This window comes from Schistocerca cancellata, chromosome 6 (assembly GCF_023864275.1).
Source record: "Schistocerca cancellata isolate TAMUIC-IGC-003103 chromosome 6, iqSchCanc2.1, whole genome shotgun sequence".
NCBI classification, from domain to species: Eukaryota; Metazoa; Arthropoda; class Insecta; order Orthoptera; family Acrididae; genus Schistocerca; species Schistocerca cancellata.
In genome coordinates, this window is record NC_064631.1 from 442,545,382 (window position 1) to 442,564,625 (window position 19,244).

Sequence of the window (19,244 nt, forward strand, 5' to 3'; positions counted from 1 at the left end):
TCCTACAGGACTACAGTGTAGTTTCCGCGTTGATTGACTTGATTCGCGTACCGTGTAATTAATATTCAAGGACGTGTACCAAGTACACGGGCTTCAATTGAAGCATCGATACACACAAAGCGTAGGTTATACGGAACGGGTTTGTCTTTGATTGAATTCTGCTCCAGTGTCGTTCTCAGATCACTATTGGCAGTAACGTTATATCACATAATTGTTTCATACTACAAAGTCATTTTTTATCCAGTACAGACTCTCTCTCAGGGTTCCTTAATTCTAACACAATTACACCTGTTACATTACTATATGAAATCTCATCATTAATTGTACTTACTACAAATGAAAAATGATTCAAGAAATTTTTCATTATTTTGTCAACAAAAAGATTGTTCATTGCTTGATGTACATATAGTATTTTAATGGCACTAATTGTCTGTAAGCAATATCTTCAATTTGCATGCTATTGCTCAGTTTACTGATTCTACTTTCATGCTATGCTTACATATTTATGTCTTGCTTTCTCAAGATTTTAAATACACACAAATTCTTTCTTAAAGCCAACATACTTATACTCTAAAACACAATTGAAATCGTCTTACTGCTACTATTTACATCTGACAGGTCATTGAATAAATAATTTTACATCTTTCGAATCTCTTTAGCCACTACTTCCCTCCTCGACCAAGGGATGGAGTAAGATGTGCGACAGTACGTTTTGTGGGGCATCACCTCTATGTGATAGTGGTACCCCTTGAATATTCCTGGTCGGTCGGTAAATACCGTGGTATATTCTGATAGCAGCTGCGTCAACTGTTGCTTTTGTATGTTGCTTAAACTTTCAGATTCCTGTACTTTGGTTTGAAATTCATCAACATTAGTTTCAAAATTTCTATCTTCCATACTAGGATAATAGAGATCTTCCACATGTGAATAATCATTGAGGTGTAGTACCCAGGGGTTCCTACATTTGATATTAATTCGGTTGCAACATGGCTCAAGTACCTCCTTCGATTTCATCATAGACAACTCAATCATTCTACCTTTATTAACTATGCTTAGTTTTCCCGAGGAGAGGTCGATCACTGCGTCCCTCTCACGGAGAAAATCTACTCCTAGAATACAGGCCACCTTTAACAATGAGGAACGAGCTCACTATGGCTTCGTCCTCCTTACAAATCTCCACCTGCACCTGGTACTTAACTAATTGGCTCTGTGCACTTATAGCTCCAGACACCTTGCAATTATTAACCGGGAAAGTCGGTATGCTACGTCCCTTCCCCAACGCTTTAAACAATTCTGTACTCATTACACTCACTGAGGCACCTATGTCGATGATTATATTCACTGCAACATCATTGATTTTCGCTTCTATTATGGCTTGCACATTTTCGTTGCTATCTTTCTTACATTCAAGCGGTTCGGTCAGTAGATCTTTATCCATAATGATACCGTCGTTGTATCGCAGCATATGTATTCCAGGCATATTATTGTCATTCGTGTTGCTCTCACTCCATCCCTCGGCCAGCGATGGAGAGCATATCGTGGCCGATTCTAGTTTGTTAGATGGCTTGCTTGCGAGGTACTTGGACGGCTGTTGTCCGCGACCTCTACTATGTGTACGTTTTGATTTGTAGGCCGCCACGACTGCGCAATAGGCGCGTTTTGCAGTGGTGGTCTGATGTTATCGTACCGGTCATTACCTTGCCGTTCTGGGCTTGGTCGCTGATTCTGATTTCAATTGCGATTACTGTCGCTGTAATTGCTATGCAACTGACCTCGCTCATTTTTCCAGCGGTTGGTCCCTGGCAGTCCGGAATCGTACCAGTCGTCAAATCGACGCCTTTTATTATGGGACAGCTGCCCATACCCGTTCTGACTTCTACCATTATTACCATTTTGCGGGTGCTCTTGCCGCTTGTTACCGCCCCCACCATTTCCATGGTTGTGGTTTTGTGCACTATTATTTCTGTCATGTTTACACTCTGATCCATTGTTCCGTGAGAGATCACACGCTGCTTTCGCGTCTTCCTGGATTAAGTCTATTGAATCTAGAACAGACAGGAAATGTTCCATGTCGTTCTCTGGTACGTGTTTTAGTTTCTCTTTGATATGAATGGGTAAATGTGATTTTAGGAGTCTTATTATGTCTCTTGGTGAGATCGGCTCATCCCAGTAGCGCGTCTTGTTTATATACTTCTCGAAATACCGTCTCAGATTCCCAAGACGGGGTGAGTACGGTTCGGGATTGTATACTTCTTTTCTTAGCCGCTCTTGTATACAAAGCGACCAGTATTTCGACAAAAACGCCGTTTCGAACTTTTCATACGTCATGCAGCTGTCTGCTACTTCCGTAGCCCACAACGCTGCATCACCCTGAATGTATGACATTACGTATTGAATTTTCTGTGCTTCGTTCCACACACTAAAGTCTATTCACCGAGAGCTGGGACGAAACATAAACAGTGTCACGTGAGCGACTACGCTCGTTTCCAGAGAAAGCATTCGGTGTTCACGTGATACGTAGGGGTGTGGAAAATCCTTGGCGCACGCTTTGCAGCTGGCGGCGTTCGGCTGGCTGCCGAGCTGTCACAGCGGACCGTGAGAAACCTGGGCAACAACGTACGAAATAAATTTAACAATAATGTTAAAATAATGTTAAACTGAGTTCATTCTGTCGAAGCAGATTTATTTTCATTCAGGTTACTAACAAAACGCTCCATTAAAACACAATTAATTGTTAATTTTAATAACAATACCAGTAATAATAATGAGACAGGACGAAACAAGGTTCACTCTGTCGAACTTGTACACTTCCGGCATTTTGTATGCTTTGTTTTTCGCTCCAACATAGCCTTTAATTCCGGCCCACACTAACTCGATGGCGTTTAATTCACAGTGCTACGGAGCAATTCTGAGAACAGTTTTCCCTGCATTCTTCGCCATTTCATCTATTGCGTATTCGTTGTGCGCTGTTCTGTGATTTTTAACTATATCTAAAAGTTCTTTCTTCAACATACCGTATTCGAAATGGATGTTTTTAGATTTTAGCCACTCATATTTCGTGCTTATTGGAATTCGCATTGGGAACCTTTTCTTTTCTCCGAGAGTGGTACGGCGCGTTATCAAGAACAATAACTGCATTTTCCTGAAGCCGAGGAAGAACATCTTGAAACCACTTCTCGAAGGTTTCGGCGCACATCTCCTCATGATAATCTCCACATTTCTTGGATTCGAAAGTCCACAAACATCCTTAAAAGAACCCTGCTTTGCTGCCAATGTGTGCGATAATCAGACGTTTCCCTTTACCCGATGAGCCCTTGCTTCCGGTGGATAACCCGGACAGAAACGCTCGTTTTGAGGAATTTATAGTGTCATGTACCCAGACATAACTTCGGGTATGTCCTGCGTTCACCCACGTCTCGTCCAAATAGTAAATGGGTCTGCCTTCATCTCTCAACCGTTTAATGGTTCGAAGATAACGCCGCCTCCATAAGAAGATGTCATCCCTGTCTATTAGCATGCTATCGCGCGCACGCCGGACATAATTATATGAAATTCATTTCTCTCAATAACTTATAAAATATAGTTCTCCGAAAATTGGCCAGATCTGCATCTTCGTTCACGACTGTAACCACTTTGTCAATTGATGGCAATTCGTTACAAAAAAAAATTCGTGTGCTTTCCTTCGTATCGCATTTCTATCGAAGTCATCAACATTTTCAGAAAGTTTGTCGTAATTTTCCTTTCTTGGTAGACTTCAAAGAATGTGTGGCCTTGTACTCACTTATCACACGATACACTAAAGAACGTCCAACACCTGTAGCTGCAGCTGTTTTCGAAACAATATCACTCATCGACTGCTCTGGATGTAAAAGTTCCGTTTTATACACATTAAGCACCATGTGCATCTTAGAACTTAATGATTTCTTTTTTGCTCGCTTCTTTGGTGGACTCAAAACTGACACGTCGACCTCGCTCGCTGAATCCGTGGATGACATAATAAGGGCAGCCGTATGTGATGCTAATGACATAAGCGAATATATAAAATAAGAAACCATGTGATGCTATTGGATGCGCACATAAACAGTGAATGCTCAGCGTGACTACAAACACATATACTTACTCTAATAATCAACAACTAGTCTTTCAAGCGTCTTTACAGATGAACATAAGATATGCTGAAATCGTCGCTGTACAACACCCACTAACGAGCTCACACCTGCAACTGAGGCGGCCACACCGACTGAGCGCCGCGCCTGCGAACCGCACAATGCGTCGCCCATAAAGGACAAACGGTTGCACCCATCGCATTCGAACTAACTACAAAATTAAATTCAAACCTTTCTGAAACTTTTCTCGCTCACACCCCCACAAAAGAATTTAAAGGGAAAAAGTTTGTCGCTTACTATATTTCGGATGATGATTTGGTAAAAGTTCTATATCAGACGTGAGATTTTAATTCATTGCTTCACTATTACTGACTCTATTGGGCAGAAAATTTGCAGACGTCATCAACATATAGCACTGAAGGCAATTATAAAATTATTTTGCTGTGCCACACACAGTTTACGAGATATGGCGTGATAAATATACAGTAACGCGAAAAAACAATTTTTCCTGAAAGCTTAAATATTTCTCTTTTTGAGTGACAATAAATTTTAATGTAATGTAAATAAATGTGTCGGAAGGTGGTTCTCGGATCATTTTATCATGTTCAGGTGCCAAAGTATAAAAAACACGACTTTCATTTTTTAATTTCTGACGCGCCAGCCTTGTACACCCCTCGACGGCAGCGCTGTGGTCACGCGCCTTGCCGTGTTTACAGTACGTCTCTTGTTTCGGTGAATGGAGTTATAGGCAAGATATTTTTAAAGCTTTTTATGAATACTATTGGGTGTACTGACTTCCGTTCAGTAGTAAACGTTTGAAACTGCCTATTTTTGATCAAACTTTCTTCAACCAATATTTTTGGACTATACTGGTTTGCTCCTGGGACATAGGCTGTGTGCTCCGAACCGAAGCTACAGCTCTTCGCATTATCGCCTAAAGATTCACCATTGTTGCGTCGCGTATAAGTTTGTGCGTTGCTAAAAACATTGGCTGTTGGCGACATAGTTTCACGTTCAAGATGTTTGCTGCTCTGTGCTAAACCCTTTTCCAATTCGGATATCCGTTTGGTAATATTTACTTGCCACTGCGGAATATCCTCACTGAGTATTTGTTTGATGGTTTGCACGTCGTTCTGTACTTGACTATTTACTGCGGTACTGAACGATTCGGAATCTCTATCTGCCATGGCAGCTTGTACCTTAGAATTAATATTTTTGTCGATCTCGCTCTCCTTCGCTTCTAGCCAAGAGTTGAATTCGGTTTCAAGTTTAGTCGCTTGTTCGTTCCACGTCTGCTCTACAAGCTGTGTGGAATCTATTTCTAGCTTTTCTAATCGGTTGGCCAAGACACCTATCTCGTCTACAATGTTAGTGTTTGCTACTTGCAGGTTGTTGACCTGTACAGTCAACTCCTGCACGGCCTTAGGTATTGACTCATAATTCTGTTTCATACAGGCAATCTCTTTTTTCATAATTTCTAACGATTGCACAAGTTGCTGATCCCGCTCAGCTTGCTGGCGATCCCTCTCGGCCTGCTGGGCAAGAAACTTTTCCTCTAGCTGGCGATCTCGCTCAGCTTGCTGTGCGAGAAAGATCTCAATTTTTTCGTCCTTTTCAGCTTGTTGTTGCGCAAATTTTGATTGATAATCTAGCACGCGCTCTAATATCGCCTGAAGTGAATACCCACCAGGCAGATTACCACTCTCTGGTTCCTGCTTTTCTGGGGGTGGTGCAATTTCTTTATCTACATCTCCTTGAGCACTCGTGGGCGGTGGCACCACTTCCTGTGCCCCTGCCCCCACATTTTCGCATGGTATATCCTCAAAGAGAGTACTTGTACTGCTTAATGCACCCGTTTCTACATTTCCTGCACTAACTAATGGCTGTTCCTCAGTATCCGTATTGCTCGGACGTTGACTACGCAATTTAACCATATTCATTAATTACCTACTTGAACACAGAATCTCACAGTTTTACCACTTGCACACAAAATATGATAATTTATCTACAATACACTGCACACTAAAAATTACTATCTACACTCAACTTTGCCCTGTCATAAATACTAACGTCAAACTACGCACACCACTAGCGATATGAGATCACTTCACTGGAGTTAAGCTTCTACAAACAGGACAAGTACACTATAGTCTTACCTTTAGTTTATCTGATTTCGAGGTTCGGCTGCCCCCGGATTATGTAGTCGTTACAGTTTCTCAGTACTATCAGGATCCTTTCCTCTGACTCGCTTGCAGTGGTGCGTTTTTTCGTGAAAGAATGTTTGTGCATTCATTAATACATGTCCTTAATCATGAGACACATACACACATTTATCACTAAATACATACATGTATATAACAATAGACAATGAAAGAAATCACATAAAACAGTTGTTATTTTCGTGGCCACTGCAAATTCGGCCCCGCGTTTTTGGGCGACAGTTTCGCTGGCTCTATTATTATTTGCTTTGTTTTATTATTACTCGCGTAACAACTAATATATGAAATAAAATATGTTACTACGAAAAGAGCCCCGAAATACCTTTTAGTGATGCTGCGCTGTGACTTTCTTTGGATCATTAATTTTCAACAAAACAAAATATATTATGTTCTTATTCTTCTGGATCTGGCTTTCTATTAAAGGAACATTTTTTCGTTACTGTAACTCACTATAAAGTTCAACATATCTTCCTTACTTTATAGTTATTGAAAAGGTTAATGAAAATTACTTTGTTATCAATACTGATGTTACAGCACGCAATGATTGTTCAACATCAAAATTTTGCAGTGGATTTTTGTTAACAGTAAAACACCAATAAGTACCACGACTAACACGAGAACGTGAGACTATTATCGGAGGAAAAAGATGTTTTTACTATAAGGTTTGCCAGACCAGAACTACGCACAGCAAGATTTCTTTTATGTTATGAAGGTAAATTATCTTTTTACACTGTTAGTAATGTATTATCAGCAGCCCGCGTCAACCTGTAAAACACATCATAAAATCTGCTGCTCTGCTCTGCAATTCCGAAAGCTGAAAGAAATAATTTTACTTTACTATTACCTGCCCGCTTCTTTGCGGTATGATAGATTTCATTTAATGCAATTTGAATGCGCCGCGGCAGCGGCTCGTTCGTTCGTAGCGCAGCTCTGCACCACGAATAATATTTAAATAACTGAAAATGTCTTAAAGGAATGGGATAAAATACCAGGCAAGCTTATTACAAAGCATAATGCAGGGTTTCACTAAGTAACTCTATTCAAAACATGTAAACAAATCAATTAATTACACACCTTTCCAAGTCTATGTCTAATGGCGTCCCACTCACAATCTTGACAAAAGAATGCTACGCTAGCGTACAATATAACGTCACAGGCTATCCTACTCACGTAACTCCAAGAAGACGACAGAGAAATTCAAATTTGTTTTTTACTATTTATACTAATCACCTATTCTCATCTTTGTTTGATATTTAATAAGTATCGTCTGTGGTGGTTTCAGTACTCGCCGACACAGATATTATCTAAATAAAAAAAACCGTACATAATTCTATACAAGAACAAAACATGACAAACAATGTTTTCTCTTTATTACATCATATGTCTTTTGCTAAGAGACGTTACAATGCCCCCTGGCAGAAATTGACTAACGTTAAGAATGTTCGGCAATATGCTGCCACTAACGTCCGTTTCATCATTGTTTGTCACCTTATTTGGAATATTCACTATTCACTTGTTTGCTCTTTTGTTCTATAATTTTAATTACACTCTTTATGGTTTTCTCACACGTTGCGAGGTGACCGTAAACCTAGTCCCAGGGTCATTACAGTTTTCTGGCTCCCCCATTCGGGCTATGTGCGGTCAGAAAACCTGGGAAAACTGCGCCGGAGCCATGGTCATCTCGCCTGGTTTGTCGTAAAACGCAGTCTGATTGTTCATCAAAAAAGGTTGGAATTTATCAAATGTTCACAGATAACAAAGGTTATTTATGACAAAATGTTAAACTTTTAGTCCCCTTGTTGAAAATGTACCTTCTACACTCCTTCACATTCGTGGTAATATTTGTGTTCCGTGTCACACTGAAAGTCAGCCATTAAATAGTTTTACAGTAGTGTAATGGATTGTCTCTACACTTACTCACAACAAATGTTCTACCATGGTATGGCACTCGTGTCAGTTTGCTTCACTAATATGACGAAAACATGTAACATATATCATCGAACAAATGAATATTTTGAGTTTATACACAGTAAGCTAAAGAAAACATGTTTGTCACGTAATTTCGTGTCCAATAAATCATTTTCATATTAGTACATTAACAGTGTAGTTGGTAATGTTCGGTTGAATGTCGACAATGTCGTACGGAGCGGGCGGTGCGAAGCAATTGTTGCGTAGCGTCGTCTGGAACGCGGCGTGCCAACGACCGCTGGGGTCGACGACCTGTTCGCCGTAACAGTGACGGCGTGTTGGGGTGGCGCCCGCGCAGTTGCGAACCGCGCCGAACCATTCACCTATGTTGGCGTGTTGCAGTTGTTTCCCGCGACCGGCTGGCTGGCGGCACGGCACCCGTCTCTGCTTCTCCGCATGACTCCCCGTCACAACGCATGAAACAAATATTCCACAACGGTGTACTGTCTTTAAGGATACAGATTATTAGCTGTGGAAGAAAATGCAACTTGGTTAAAAGCGTTTATTGTTCAGTAAGCCGTCGTTTCGCTGGTATGCACAGGATGTTTTGGCGTGATAACGGGTTTCTTGTGGCTTCACAAGTGAATCGCATTGTGACACTGGTATTTAGGGTTCGTCACACACACGTTGTACTACACACTTTCATTTGTTCTCATGGTCGATACGCTGCCAGAGCGTCTCTCAACACGCGAAAATATTTCGGTTTACACACACTAAATGTTTCCGTCGAGCCATGTTTGTTTGAATCGACTCCGAACGGATCACTAACTACCGTTTTTACACACAGAAAATTTATTGTTCGTTGAGCACTGCACTATGACAGTTAGTCACTCAACACTTCACTTATTCGGACGTATATATTGGTGCAGATACAACAGTCATTTTTTGTCCCTGCTACACACAATATTCCGTCCTTTCCTAGATTGTTTATGCACACAGTTTATTTTTAATGTATATCAACTGTTCTTAGCATAATCACTTTCATTTACATTGAGTCCATTGTGTTTACCATGTCATTACACACTTTTAGTATTGTTACTAGGCATATATGGATTTTTTTGTAATTATTTAAAGGTGTTTGATTTTTGGTACATAGTTTTCTTTTCCTTTTTCGGTGTAGCTTGCCAGGTTATCACCCATCTAGCAAACAGATTTTACCATGTGCATGACAGCTGGACTTGGACATATTGCTCAATAAATACTTCATTTAGTACTAGTATTTTTTTTAATGATCTGTCCTACAGGACTACAGTGTAGTTTCCGCGTTGATTGACTTGATTCGCGTACCGTGTAATTAATATTCAAGGACGTGTACCAAGTACACGGGCTTCAATTGAAGCATCGATACACACAAAGCGTAGGTTATACGGAACGGGTTTGTCTTTGATTGAATTCTGCTCCAGTGTCGTTCTCAGATCACTATTGGCAGTAACGTTATATCACATAATTGTTTCATACTACAAAGTCATTTTTTATCCAGTAGAGACTCTCTCTCAAGGTTCCTTAATTCTAACACAATTACACCTGTTACATTACTATATGAAATCTCATCATTAATTGTACTTACTTACTACAAATGAAAAATGATTCAAGAAATTTTTCATTATTTTGTCAACAAAAAGATTGTTCATTGCTTGATGTACATATAGTATTTTAATGGCACTAATTGTCTGTAAGCAATATCTTCAATTTGCATGCTATTGCTCAGTTTACTGATTCTACTTTCATGCTATGCTTACATATTTATGTCTTGCTTTCTCAAGATTTTAAATACACACAAATTCTTTCTTAAAGCCAACATACTTATACTCTAAAACACAATTGAAATCGTCTTACTGCTACTATTTACATCTGACAGGTCATTGAATAAATAATTTTACATCTTTCGAATCTCTTTAGCCACTACTTCCCTCCTCGACCAAGGGATGGAGTAAGATGTGCGACAGTACGTTTTGTGGGGCATCACCTCTATGTGATAGTGGTACCCCTTGAATATTCCTGGTCGGTCGGTAAATACCGTGGTATATTCTGATAGCAGCTGCGTCAACTGTTGCTTTTGTATGTTGCTTAAACTTTCAGATTCCTGTACTTTGGTTTGAAATTCATCAACATTAGTTTCAAAATTTCTATCTTCCATACTAGGATAATAGAGATCTTCCACATGTGAATAATCATTGAGGTGTAGTACCCAGGGGTTCCTACATTTGATATTAATTCGGTTGCAACATGGCTCAAGTACCTCCTTCGATTTCATCATAGACAACTCAATCATTCTACCTTTATTAACTATGCTTAGTTTTCCCGAGGAGAGGTCGATCACTGCGTCCCTCTCACGGAGAAAATCTACTCCTAGAATACAGGCCACCTTTAACAATGAGGAACGAGCTCACTATGGCTTCGTCCTCCTTACAAATCTCCACCTGCACCTGGTACTTAACTAATTGGCTCTGTGCACTTATAGCTCCAGACACCTTGCAATTATTAACCGGGAAAGTCGGTATGCTACGTCCCTTCCCCAACGCTTTAAACAATTCTGTACTCATTACACTCACTGAGGCACCTATGTCGATGATTATATTCACTGCAACATCATTGATTTTCGCTTCTATTATGGCTTGCACATTTTCGTTGCTATCTTTCTTACATTCAAGCGGTTCGGTCAGTAGATCTTTATCCATAATGATACCGTCGTTGTATCGCAGCATATGTATTCCAGGCATATTATTGTCATTCGTGTTGCTCTCACTCCATCCCTCGGCCAGCGATGGAGAGCATATCGTGGCCGATTCTAGTTTGTTAGATGGCTTGCTTGCGAGGTACTTGGACGGCTGTTGTCCGCGACCTCTACTATGTGTACGTTTTGATTTGTAGGCCGCCACGACTGCGCAATAGGCGCGTTTTGCAGTGGTGGTCTGATGTTATCGTACCGGTCATTACCTTGCCGTTCTGGGCTTGGTCGCTGATTCTGATTTCAATTGCGATTACTGTCGCTGTAATTGCTATGCAACTGACCTCGCTCATTTTTCCAGCGGTTGGTCCCTGGCAGTCCGGAATCGTACCAGTCGTCAAATCGACGCCTTTTATTATGGGACAGCTGCCCATACCCGTTCTGACTTCTACCATTATTACCATTTTGCGGGTGCTCTTGCCGCTTGTTACCGCCCCCACCATTTCCATGGTTGTGGTTTTGTGCACTATTATTTCTGTCATGTTTACACTCTGATCCATTGTTCCGTGAGAGATCACACGCTGCTTTCGCGTCTTCCTGGATTAAGTCTATTGAATCTAGAACAGACAGGAAATGTTCCATGTCGTTCTCTGGTACGTGTTTTAGTTTCTCTTTGATATGAATGGGTAAATGTGATTTTAGGAGTCTTATTATGTCTCTTGGTGAGATCGGCTCATCCCAGTAGCGCGTCTTGTTTATATACTTCTCGAAATACCGTCTCAGATTCCCAAGACGGGGTGAGTACGGTTCGGGATTGTATACTTCTTTTCTTAGCCGCTCTTGTATACAAAGCGACCAGTATTTCGACAAAAACGCCGTTTCGAACTTTTCATACGTCATGCAGCTGTCTGCTACTTCCGTAGCCCACAACGCTGCATCACCCTGAATGTATGACATTACGTATTGAATTTTCTGTGCTTCGTTCCACACACTAAAGTCTATTCACCGAGAGCTGGGACGAAACATAAACAGTGTCACGTGAGCGACTACGCTCGTTTCCAGAGAAAGCATTCGGTGTTCACGTGATACGTAGGGGTGTGGAAAATCCTTGGCGCACGCTTTGCAGCTGGCGGCGTTCGGCTGGCTGCCGAGCTGTCACAGCGGACCGTGAGAAACCTGGGCAACAACGTACGAAATAAATTTAACAATAATGTTAAAATAATGTTAAACTGAGTTCATTCTGTCGAAGCAGATTTATTTTCATTCAGGTTACTAACAAAACGCTCCATTAAAACACAATTAATTGTTAATTTTAATAACAATACCAGTAATAATAATGAGACAGGACGAAACAAGGTTCACTCTGTCGAACTTGTACACTTCCGGCATTTTGTATGCTTTGTTTTTCGCTCCAACATAGCCTTTAATTCCGGCCCACACTAACTCGATGGCGTTTAATTCACAGTGCTACGGAGCAATTCTGAGAACAGTTTTCCCTGCATTCTTCGCCATTTCATCTATTGCGTATTCGTTGTGCGCTGTTCTGTGATTTTTAACTATATCTAAAAGTTCTTTCTTCAACATACCGTATTCGAAATGGATGTTTTTAGATTTTAGCCACTCATATTTCGTGCTTATTGGAATTCGCATTGGGAACCTTTTCTTTTCTCCGAGAGTGGTACGGCGCGTTATCAAGAACAATAACTGCATTTTCCTGAAGCCGAGGAAGAACATCTTGAAACCACTTCTCGAAGGTTTCGGCGCACATCTCCTCATGATAATCTCCACATTTCTTGGATTCGAAAGTCCACAAACATCCTTAAAAGAACCCTGCTTTGCTGCCAATGTGTGCGATAATCAGACGTTTCCCTTTACCCGATGAGCCCTTGCTTCCGGTGGATAACCCGGACAGAAACGCTCGTTTTGAGGAATTTATAGTGTCATGTACCCAGACGTAACTTCGGGTATGTCCTGCGTTCACCCACGTCTCGTCCAAATAGTAAATGGGTCTGCCTTCATCTCTCAACCGTTTAATGGTTCGAAGATAACGCCGCCTCCATAAGAAGATGTCATCCCTGTCTATTAGCATGCTATCGCGCGCACGCCGGACATAATTATATGAAATTCATTTCTCTCAATAACTTATAAAATATAGTTCTCCGAAAATTGGCCAGATCTGCATCTTCGTTCACGACTGTAACCACTTTGTCAATTGATGGCAATTCGTTACAAAAAAAAATTCGTGTGCTTTCCTTCGTATCGCATTTCTATCGAAGTCATCAACATTTTCAGAAAGTTTGTCGTAATTTTCCTTTCTTGGTAGACTTCAAAGAATGTGTGGCCTTGTACTCACTTATCACACGATACACTAAAGAACGTCCAACACCTGTAGCTGCAGCTGTTTTCGAAACAATATCACTCATCGACTGCTCTGGATGTAAAAGTTCCGTTTTATACACATTAAGCACCATGTGCATCTTAGAACTTAATGATTTCTTTTTTGCTCGCTTCTTTGGTGGACTCAAAACTGACACGTCGACCTCGCTCGCTGAATCCGTGGATGACATAATAAGGGCAGCCGTATGTGATGCTAATGACATAAGCGAATATATAAAATAAGAAACCATGTGATGCTATTGGATGCGCACATAAACAGTGAATGCTCAGCGTGACTACAAACACATATACTTACTCTAATAATCAACAACTAGTCTTTCAAGCGTCTTTACAGATGAACATAAGATATGCTGAAATCGTCGCTGTACAACACCCACTAACGAGCTCACACCTGCAACTGAGGCGGCCACACCGACTGAGCGCCGCGCCTGCGAACCGCACAATGCGTCGCCCATAAAGGACAAACGGTTGCACCCATCGCATTCGAACTAACTACAAAATTAAATTCAAACCTTTCTGAAACTTTTCTCGCTCACACCCCCACAAAAGAATTTAAAGGGAAAAAGTTTGTCGCTTACTATATTTCGGATGATGATTTGGTAAAAGTTCTATATCAGACGTGAGATTTTAATTCATTGCTTCACTATTACTGACTCTATTGGGCAGAAAATTTGCAGACGTCATCAACATATAGCACTGAAGGCAATTATAAAATTATTTTGCTGTGCCACACACAGTTTACGAGATATGGCGTGATAAATATACAGTAACGCGAAAAAACAATTTTTCCTGAAAGCTTAAATATTTCTCTTTTTGAGTGACAATAAATTTTAATGTAATGTAAATAAATGTGTCGGAAGGTGGTTCTCGGATCATTTTATCATGTTCAGGTGCCAAAGTATAAAAAACACGACTTTCATTTTTTAATTTCTGACGCGCCAGCCTTGTACACCCCTCGACGGCAGCGCTGTGGTCACGCGCCTTGCCGTGTTTACAGTACGTCTCTTGTTTCGGTGAATGGAGTTATAGGCAAGATATTTTTAAAGCTTTTTATGAATACTATTGGGTGTACTGACTTCCGTTCAGTAGTAAACGTTTGAAACTGCCTATTTTTGATCAAACTTTCTTCAACCAATATTTTTGGACTATACTGGTTTGCTCCTGGGACATAGGCTGTGTGCTCCGAACCGAAGCTACAGCTCTTCGCATTATCGCCTAAAGATTCACCATTGTTGCGTCGCGTATAAGTTTGTGCGTTGCTAAAAACATTGGCTGTTGGCGACATAGTTTCACGTTCAAGATGTTTGCTGCTCTGTGCTAAACCCTTTTCCAATTCGGATATCCGTTTGGTAATATTTACTTGCCACTGCGGAATATCCTCACTGAGTATTTGTTTGATGGTTTGCACGTCGTTCTGTACTTGACTATTTACTGCGGTACTGAACGATTCGGAATCTCTATCTGCCATGGCAGCTTGTACCTTAGAATTAATATTTTTGTCGATCTCGCTCTCCTTCGCTTCTAGCCAAGAGTTGAATTCGGTTTCAAGTTTAGTCGCTTGTTCGTTCCACGTCTGCTCTACAAGCTGTGTGGAATCTATTTCTAGCTTTTCTAATCGGTTGGCCAAGACACCTATCTCGTCTACAATGTTAGTGTTTGCTACTTGCAGGTTGTTGACCTGTACAGTCAACTCCTGCACGGCCTTAGGTATTGACTCATAATTCTGTTTCATACAGGCAATCTCTTTTTTCATAATTTCTAACGATTGCACAAGTTGCTGATCCCGCTCAGCTTGCTGGCGATCCCTCTCGGCCTGCTGGGCAAGAAACTTTTCCTCTAGCTGGCGATCTCGCTCAGCTTGCTGTGCGAGAAAGATCTCAATTTTTTCGTCCTTTTCAGCTTGTTGTTGCGCAAATTTTGATTGATAATCTAGCACGCGCTCTAATATCGCCTGAAGTGAATACCCACCAGGCAGATTACCACTCTCTGGTTCCTGCTTTTCTGGGGGTGGTGCAATTTCTTTATCTACATCTCCTTGAGCACTCGTGGGCGGTGGCACCACTTCCTGTGCCCCTGCCCCCACATTTTCGCATGGTATATCCTCAAAGAGAGTACTTGTACTGCTTAATGCACCCGTTTCTACATTTCCTGCACTAACTAATGGCTGTTCCTCAGTATCCGTATTGCTCGGACGTTGACTACGCAATTTAACCATATTCATTAATTACCTACTTGAACACAGAATCTCACAGTTTTACCACTTGCACACAAAATATGATAATTTATCTACAATACACTGCACACTAAAAATTACTATCTACACTCAACTTTGCCCTGTCATAAATACTAACGTCAAACTACGCACACCACTAGCGATATGAGATCACTTCACTGGAGTTAAGCTTCTACAAACAGGACAAGTACACTGTAGTCTTACCTTTAGTTTATCTGATTTCGAGGTTCGGCTGCCCCCGGATTATGTAGTCGTTACAGTTTCTCAGTACTATCAGGATCCTTCCTCTGACTCGCTTGCAGTGGTGCGTTTTTTCGTGAAAGAATGTTTGTGCATTCATTAATACATGTCCTTAATCATGAGACACGTACATACATTTATCACTAAATACATACATGTATATAACAATAGACAATGAAAGAAATCACATAAAACAGTTGTTATTTTCGTGGCCACTGCAAATTCGGCCCCGCGTTTTTGGGCGACAGTTTCGCTGGCTCTATTATTATTTGCTTTGTTTTATTATTACTCGCGTAACAACTAATATATGAAATAAAATATGTTACTACGAAAAGAGCCCCGAAATACCTTTTAGTGATGCTGCGCTGTGACTTTCTTTGGATCATTAATTTTCAACAAAACAAAATATATTATGTTCTTATTCTTCTGGATCTGGCTTTCTATTAAAGGAACATTTTTTCGTTACTGTAACTCACTATAAAGTTCAACATATCTTCCTTACTTTATAGTTATTGAAAAGGTTAATGAAAATTACTTTGTTATCAATACTGATGTTACAGTACGCAATGATTGTTCAACATCAAAATTTTGCAGTGGATTTTTGTTAACAGTAAAACACCAATAAGTACCACGACTAACACGAGAACGTGAGACTATTATCGGAGGAAAAAGATGTTTTTACTATAAGGTTTGCCAGACCAGAACTACGCACAGCAAGATTTCTTTTATGTTATGAAGGTAAATTATCTTTTTACACTGTTAGTAATGTATTATCAGCAGCCCGCGTCAACCTGTAAAACACATCATAAAATCTGCTGCTCTGCTCTGCAATTCCGAAAGCTGAAAGAAATAATTTTACTTTACTATTACCTGCCCGCTTCTTTGCGGTATGATAGATTTCATTTAATGCAATTTGAATGCGCCGCGGCAGCGGCTCGTTCGTTCGTAGCGCAGCTCTGCACCACGAATAATATTTAAATAACTGAAAATGTCTTAAAGGGATGGGATAAAATACCAGGCAAGCTTATTACAAGTCATAATGCAGGGTTTCACTAAGTAACTCTATTCAAAACATGTAAACAAATCAATTAATTACACACCTTTCCAAGGCTATGTCTAATGGCGTCCCTCTCACAATCTTGACAAAAGAATGCTACGCTAGCGTACAATATAACGTCACAGGCTATCCTACTCACGTAACTCCAAGAAGACGACAGAGAAATTAAAGTTCGTTTTTTACTATTTATACTAGTCACCTATTCTCATCTTTGTTTGATATTTAATAAGTATCGTTTGTGGCGGTTTCAGTACTCGCCGACACAGATATTATCTAAAGAAAAAATAAAAAACAGTACATCTATATATATAAAACAAAGTCGGGTTTGTTACAACACTTATAACTCGAGATCTGCTGGACCAATTTTCATGGTTTTTGCTTTGTTGGATTTGTCTCCGCCCCGAATAGCAGAATACATCTTAAAAATAATGAAAAATTGACGAATAAAAATTTTCAGGTTTTTTGATTTGTTGGATTTGTCTCCGCCCCGAATAGCAGAATACATCTTAAAAATAATGAAAAGTTGACGAATACTTGAAAAATGCGTTATTTTCCCTAAAAGTTCTTTAGTTTTGGAGCTGTCAAATTTTTTTGTCAAAATCTGTAAGTAATGATTGACATTTACGCATGCGTTCATAAACTATTTAAAATGGATGAATAAACTATTATGTGTATTTTTTTTAAAAAAGATTGAAAAATATTACGCGTGCGTTCAGAAATGTGTAATGAATACTTAATCATTTCAATAAATGCTCATTTGTTTATTACATGTCAAACATTTGTTGTCCAATCCCGTCAAATACTGTAACAACTATTTATGTGTGCGTTCAGAAGTTTATTTTGTGTAAAATGTCTCGAAAGTTCAGGTAGGTACTGTTATATTTGTTTGTTTTAGACATTAATTTGTGTAAATTATTTATTAAATTAATTAAAGATTTATTCTACAGGTTAACAAAAGTGTAAATGTCTTTTCATAGGTTGTCTATGATTTTTCTTGATAAGCTATTGTCTATGTCTCGATTGTTTTATGTGGTTTTGTGCGAGTGCATATTCAGTATTACTATTAATAAAAATGCCGCGTCCTAGAAGATCTAATCTTTCCCAGCGGAGCCGTAATGCAATTAGGCAACGGAATATCGCGAGTCAATTATCTGACGAAGAACGAGAAATTGCCCGAGAAGAGCGCCGCGTTAGGATGGAGCAAAGAAGGGCCTTAATTCGTGCTTCTCAAACACAAGAGCAAAGAGAGGCAGCCCGTGAAACGGCTAGATTAGAAACGAGAAATCGTCGAGCTTATCGTACAGATGAACAGAGGAATAATCTTCGAAGTGCAAGAAGAAATAGTTCAAGTATTGATTTGAATCGAGCAGCGTTTCGATATGATTGCACCATCGACTACAGCTTGCATCGTTTAGTTTGCATTGGTCCAATGGATGTTGTTTGCCAGCATTGTGGCGCATTGAAGTTTGCTGGTGAAACGCCTGGTTTGTGCTGCCTTAGTGGTAAAGTGACATTGCCATTAGTGGTCCCGCCACCAGAGCCATTGCGTTCCCTGCTTTATGGCGAAACACTAGAATCACGACATTTTCTAGCGAACACTCAAAAATACAATGTCTGTTTCCTAATGACTTCATTTGGGGCGGAAATTATCGAAGAACATGGATATAATCCGACATTTAAGGTAATTTACGTTAAAAACTTTATTTTCTATGATTGTAAAAAAAATTAGGAATGTAGTTTGTTAGATTTCTGTATTTGTCTCTAAAATAAAAATGGTATGTTATTATTTGAAAAAAAGTGTTTGTAAATCTAACTATAACTATGGCTTTGAATTTACAGATTCAAGGCCAGATTTGCCATCGCATTGGATCATTGCAACCTATTGAAGATGCACAGCACAAATTCTTGCAAATATACTTCATGGGCAATATGGAAGAACAACTTGACCAGCGTCAAGGGATCAACACAGCTACGAAAAGAGCAATTCTCCAAGATTTGCAGCAAATGCTTCATGAACATCATGCATTGGTCAGGCTGTTCAAGACTGCTTTAGAGCGTATGCCAAGTGATGACTATAAAGTTGTAATCAGAGCAGATAAAAGACCAGCTGGAACACATGAACGCACATTTAATGCTCCAACAATCGATGAAGTGGCTATCCTGATTGTTGGTGAAAACTTGGAAACACGTGATATTGTGCTTACACGACGCAATACTGGGCAACTACAAAGAATATATGAAACACACCGTTCATAAGACGCGTTACAATACCCGCTGATGTTTTGGCAAGGAGACGATGGATATCACTTTAATATCAAAATGATTAATCCATTGAATGGTAAGATCAATATCATTG